Below are 6783 nucleotides of genomic sequence, written 5' to 3' on the forward strand. Positions count from 1 at the left end.
TAGCATCAGGCCCCACTGATTTGAATTCATTCAGATTGGTCAGAGGATCTTTGATATGTTCTTTATTTATCCCGGTCTGCATCCTTTGCTTTTTATGGAAGTCTATGATAACTTTGCTAGTCATCCAGACACTTTATTTTTTTCAAGAAGACTGAAGCAAAGTAAAGCTCTGCCTTCTTATCATATTCTGTTACCAGCTCCCCTTCTCCATGGAGCAGTGGACCCACACTGTCCTTGATCTTTCTTTTTTGTCTGACATATTTGAAGAGCCGCTTCTTTTTGTTTCTAACATTCCTTGCCAGCTGTAACTCATTCTTTGTCTTGGCTTTCCTGATTTTGTCCCTACATGCTTGTGCTATTCCCATGTATATTTGTTGACATGTCCTTCCTTCTATTTCCTGTATGTATCGCTTTTAGTTAACTAAAAAGCCAGAGCATCCTCCTGTAGCTCTTCTTATTTTTCCTCTGCATTAGAGTAGCTTGATGTTGAGCTTCTAGTACAGGGATCAGCAACCTTTGGCATGCAGCCCACCAGAGTAAGCCGCTTGGCAGGCTGGGCTGGTTTGTTTACCTGCCGCGTTTGCAGGTTCGGCTGATTGCAGCTCCCACTGGCCACGGTTTGCCGCTCCAGGACAATGCGGGCTGCAGGAAGCAGCGCAGCCCGAGGGATATGCTGGCTGCTTCTTTCCCCTCCACCCTCCATTGTCCTGGGATGGAGCTGCGATTGGCCGAACCTGCAGATGCAGCAGATAAACAAACCGGCTCAGCCTGCCAGGGTGTTTACCTTGGCGGGCCGCATGCCAAAGGTTGCCGATCCCTGCTCTAGTATTACATCTTTTAGGAACTACCAGCCCCCTTCGACTCCTTTTCTTCGTAATTTGTCTTTCCATTGGACCATGCCTACTATTTCTCTGAGTCCGTTAAAATCTGCCTTTCTGAAGTCCAGTGTCCCTGTTTGGCTGTTCTCATGTCTTTCTTTTCATAGGATCTTGAATTCTATCAGATCACAATCACTTCCTCCCAAGTTCCCGACCAACTTCAAGTTTGCAACTAATTTACCCCGTTGGCCAAAACCAGATCCAAAATAACCTCTAGTTGTTTCCTCAACTTTCTGATTCAGCAAGCGGTCCCCTACACAGGCTAAGAATTTGCAGGGCATATTATATTTTGCTGTAATAATCTTCTAACAGATATCAGGAAAGTTAAAATCCCCCATTAATACTAGCTCATGTGTGTTAGCTAATCTTTTTACTTGCTTATAGAATGACTCATCCTCATTTGGTTGTCTATAATAGACCCGCAACATAACATCACTACTGTTCTTTTCCCTTTTTATCCTCACCCAGAGATTCTCAGTAGATCTGTCACTTACTTCCGCTTGGACCTTGGAGCAAGTATATATGTTCTTGATGTTCAGCACAACACCTTCTCCTTTTTTCCCATAACTATCCTTTCAGAATAAGCTATATCCCTCAATGTTGGTACTCCAATCATGGAGTTGTCCCACCTAGTCTCTGTAATGCCTATTCAATCATAATTTTCTTCATACACCATGAGTTCCTGTTCATCCTGCTTGTTCCCCATACACCTTTCGTTTGTATACAGGCATCAAAGATATTTTGCAGACAGACCTCTTGCTTTTCTTCTTGCCTTGTTAATGCAGTTATGATTTCAGGTGCCTTCTCCAGAAATTAGCCCATTTCCCTTTGTCTTCATTACTTGCATCTAGATGTGCATTGGCCGGATTTTTGTCACCATCCCCCACGGGAACTAGTTTAAATCTCTTTATCGGGTTAGCTAGATAATGTTCAAATATGCTCTTCCTAGTTAGGGTTGCCAGCTCTCCAAGGTTGTCCTGGAGGCTCCAGGAATTAAAGATTAACCTTTATTTAAAGATTATATCATGTGATGAAACCACCTGATATACATCCAACCAAAACTGGTAACCCTAACACAGTATTTGATAGATGGAGCCCATCCCAACACAATAATTCTCTTTCCTGGAACATCAGCATGTTGGAGAAGAAACCAAAGCCCTCTTGCTGACACCACCTATGTAGCCACATATTTACTTCCACAATTCAAATTTTCCTTCAACAGGGAGGAATCCAGTCTCAAATCTTCCTGTTCTAGTCCTGGTCATTGAGAAGATAGTGGAAAACTATTTCCAGCCACATATACAGCCAACCAATTGTTCCCTTTACAAAGCTGGTTCTAAGACCCAACCAAAGGGCTACACATGGAGCAGGCAAAATTCCCTTGCACCCTCATTTTAAGGTCTTTGGAATGCTCCTGAATTGCTCAACTATCTTTCTCCCTCATCGACTCTGCAGCCCCTTCTCTCTGGCTGCCAGCACTTGTCCCTCCTGGTGACTCATTAGCACAGAAGCAGATCCTGCCCTCTGTTTTATGATGGAGTCAGTACTTTGCAGCTGCTTCTCTGTGGCCTTTAATGCTGAACCATGTGCCACCATTTAACATAAACATGCTTTCACCTAATAACCTAGATACCCAATGCAGCCTATTCTGCTCTGTCCACTGGGAAGCTGTGCTGAGCTGGAAGCTGGGCACTTCCAGTACAACTCTTCTTTGCCTAGTAACCCAACACATCAGATTGGGCCACCCAGGCAACTTCAACTGGCTCAAATCCTCCTAATAGTTGAGAGGAAATATATGCAAATAATGTAACACCGCATCCGATGAAGTGAGCTGTAGCTCACGAAAGCTTATGCTCTAATAAAATGCATCCGATGAAGTGAGCTGTAGCTCACGAAAGCTTATGCTCTAATAAGGAATTAATTTGCAAACTGGATACAATTAACTTAGGCTTGAATAGAGACTGGGAATGGATGAGTCATTACACAAAGTAAAACTATTTCCCCATGGTATTTCTCCCTCCCACCCCACCCCCCACTGTTCCTCTGATATTCTTGTTAACTGCTGGAATTAGCCTACCTGCTTGTCACCATGAAAGGTTTTCCTCCTTCCCCCCCCTGCTGTTGGTGATGGCTTATCTTAAGTGATCACTCTCCTTACAGTGTGTATGATAAACCCATTGTTTCATGTTCTCTGTGTGTGTGTATATAAATCTCTCCTCTGTTTTTTCCACCAAATGCATCCGATGAAGTGAGCTGTAGCTCACGAAAGCTTATGCTCTAATAAATTTGTTAGTCTCTAAGGTGCCACAAGTACTCCTTTTCTTTTTGCGAATACAGACTAACACGGCTGCTACTCTGAAACACAAAGACTATGTAACTCAAAGCTCTAGCCATTACTAGGAGGACTCTCCAGTCCAAACTCAATCCAATTCATTCTCAGGGAGTTGGATGTGATATGTAGGTCTCCTTCTTAAATGGTTCAGCAGAGACAGGGGACACAATGTCTTTATTGCTACCTACTTGGGTGAGGAAGGGTCTCTTTGTACTTCCCTCTCTAGGTCATATCTCCTATTCAGCCCTGTATCTGATTAGCACCTTTTCTGCTCAGCTCCTAATCCCTTTCAGTGGGCACCTTCAGCTTTTTCTGATTTAGCATATGGCCACTGCTCAAATACTGCACATCTGACTGCCACAGCACCCTAACCACAGCCAAACTGCTGGTTCTGCCACTAGACCCCCTTTATCCATCAAACTTGTTCTTGCTGCTGTTGGCAGTATTTATCTGATTCCTTGTCTATGTAGCATCTTTTTTTAAAAATGTAGACTAGGAGCCAGCAAGAAGCACCAGGTTAGTCTGTACTTTTATGCCATAAAGGAATGCAAACTGGCCACGTGAACAGGTGACAGCACATGGAAATGTAAATGCTTATTAGAGCTGTTCTTGCTGACAAGAAGAAAACCCACAAAAAGGGTTTCAAGGTTATACCGTCTTGATTAATGGTGGTTTCAAAATATGAGTGATATTTTAATGTCTTGTTGAGAAAGTCCTTCACAGCAAGAGGCAGTTACTAGTAATACTGCCCTAAATTAGAGGAAGTCTTGAACTGCAAAATTCAGCTCAGTGCCCTGATTCAAAAACCCTTGGACACAGGTTTAAAACCATCTTTATCCATCAAAGCCCTTAAGCATCTGCTTAATTTTAAGCATGTAGTTAGGTCACATTGACTACACAGGACTTAAACACATGTTCATGTTATTTAATAAATTGTGGGATATATCAGTATCCAAATGCTCCCAAAATTCAGAGAGTTTGGATTTTGGTTAAGGTTTGGGCATATCTCAGAGATAGGCCAATGCTATGAATTTTAAATGCAGTTCTGGATGCCTGATCTAAGCTTTCCCAAAATTTGAGGTGTTTGGACACACAATGTTGGTTCAAGTCCATTTCTGCTTAAAACAAATCCAAAATGATGGAGTCTCCTTCCAAAAAGTGACATTTGTGGTGCTGCAATGATGGAACTGGAGAGTTACTTACAGAAGAGGATGAATGTGAGTCCTATGCCTACTCCCTCCCCCGTCCCAAGCTCATTATCTATTGTGCTACATCTAGCAGGTGCTTCTTGAAGAGTTTTGGAAGCCTTCTGTCATTTGAATCCACTTGTCTTTCCTGTGTGCATGTGATGGCCCCAGTGACATGACCTGCTTTTGTTCAATGTACAGAAAAAGTATAGTACAACTTCAACATCAAGATATGGTATAGGCTTAAATGTGAACTAAAACACCTTTTACCTGTTAAGAACAGAGCCTAGGCAGGCAAGTGAAGGAGGAAATGATTTTCAATTATTTTGTTTTCAGTGTAATTATTTCTAAGTTCTTAGTCTGCAATCATATATCCAGTTAATGATCTGGGATCTTAAACGCTTTTAAATTTTATTTTAAAGGCATTTCATTTTGCTGTGAACAAGAATGATTGATTGGGACACAGACGGCATAATTAATTCCTACAATGCATTTTCAGCAAAAAGCCTTTAGAAAAGTCTGCCAGTTACAAATATGTAAGAGTTCAAAGCACTTAGGGCCTCATTTTAAAAGATAGGCACCTAAAGTTGTAGATAGGCAGCTACTGGGATTTTCAAAAGCGCCTATGCACTTGACTCCCATTAATGTCCAGGGACATTAACCCCCTAGGAGCTTTTGAACTTCCCACTAGGAACCTGTCTGTACCTTTAGGTGCCTAAATAGCTTTAAAAATGTGGACTTTTGTCTCCAAAATTAATATGCTTTTCAATAGGGATGAATTTGTGGAAAGAATATACTTAAAATAACATAAAAAACACTTTGTGATTCTCCTGTGAAAGGCATAAGCATCCAGATATATCTGCTATGCAACTACTTAGTGGAAAGTAGGAAACTTGAAGAGCTGTCATGTCAAAAGAGAACTTGAATGATACTAAGCAACAAAATAGTTATGAACTAGCCATGCAATATGGCAGTGTTTTCCAAATTGTGATCCACATAACCCTCCTTGGTCCACCAAAAGCTGAATGATCATGTGGTGCTGGCTCCTTCTCTTGCGTCTAGCTGATAAATTGGTGTCTAGCTGATATAAGACATCTAAAATATAAAACATTTTTCTTATTATTAATTCCATTGCAAGCAATTGCTGTAGTTGTCACAGGGATGCTATGCAATCATAACTGTGAGAGCAAATGGGCTACACAATCCTGAATAGGAACAGAGGTCATCTACAAGTTTGGTTTCTCTGTTAAGATGTAAATTCTACTATGGAAAAGGTTGATAAGCCTTCATGATATGGTGACACTAAAAGTCAATGTGATTTTGAACTGTGTATCAAAGGCATCACATTGCATAGCAGAAAATGAAATGCCCCTCTCCTTTTGGCTTTGGTGAAGCTGCCCTGAGAATATTATGTTGAATTTTGGATATTTAAATACCAAAAAAATGTTGATAAATTAGAGGATATTCAGAAAACAGCAACACAAATAATTAAGAGTCTGAAGGGACTAATTTATGAGGACAATTTATGGCATGATTAAATAATATTACAAGGTGCCAAGATAAATGTCTAAAAATATCATAAGGGATATATGCTGTAGATAACAATCCTCCATTGGCAGGAGGATGTACTGGATGACCTAAAGGTCTTTTCCGTTTCTAACTCATAACATGCTTCAGAAATGCAACCTTTGAAATGTTCAGTGTGCAAATAATGCCATGGTGTAGAAACTGGAAAGAAGAGATAATTTTGGCACACCTCAGAGCACTGTGAGTGATTGTGTTGTTATCTTACTATCTGATTTGAAAGTCTAATCTATCATTTGCATTTCTATAATTCAGCATTTGAAAAAAGGTTGTCTGGATTTCCATTGTTCATTGTCCTGCAGCTACTGGGCTGCTTCTAGAAACCTGATGTTCCATCTCAAATAGGCATTTCCTGGCTTAGAGACATAAAACAAACAGATGAGCTTTCCTAAACAAAAGCCATTTGCTTTATAATAAGAAAATAATTGGATGGAGTAGAAGGACTCGTTTTTATAAGAGAATGTGAGCAGAAATGATTTTCTTCCTTCCTATTTCTGGATGGTTTGGATTTGATATTATTTTACCATCTGTGTTTCATCCACATTGAGACATTTCCAAATGAAAAAGGAGGAAAAAAAAGTTCCACAATGAATAACGTATTTTACAGAAAACAAAACAAAACAAAATATTGTCCTAAGCCTTCAAGGGTCGGGGAGAGCAGATACAAGTTGTTTGTCAACGAAAGATTGTTGAATACATTCGGATGAACTGCTGAGAGGCAGTATGGGTGACATGAGTATAGAGGAAAGAACAAGAACATAAAAAATGATGTCTTTCTTTGGTTTCTATCCTTCTGAAAAGC

This window comes from Dermochelys coriacea, chromosome 6 (assembly GCF_009764565.3).
Source record: "Dermochelys coriacea isolate rDerCor1 chromosome 6, rDerCor1.pri.v4, whole genome shotgun sequence".
NCBI lineage: Eukaryota > Metazoa > Chordata > Testudines > Dermochelyidae > Dermochelys > Dermochelys coriacea.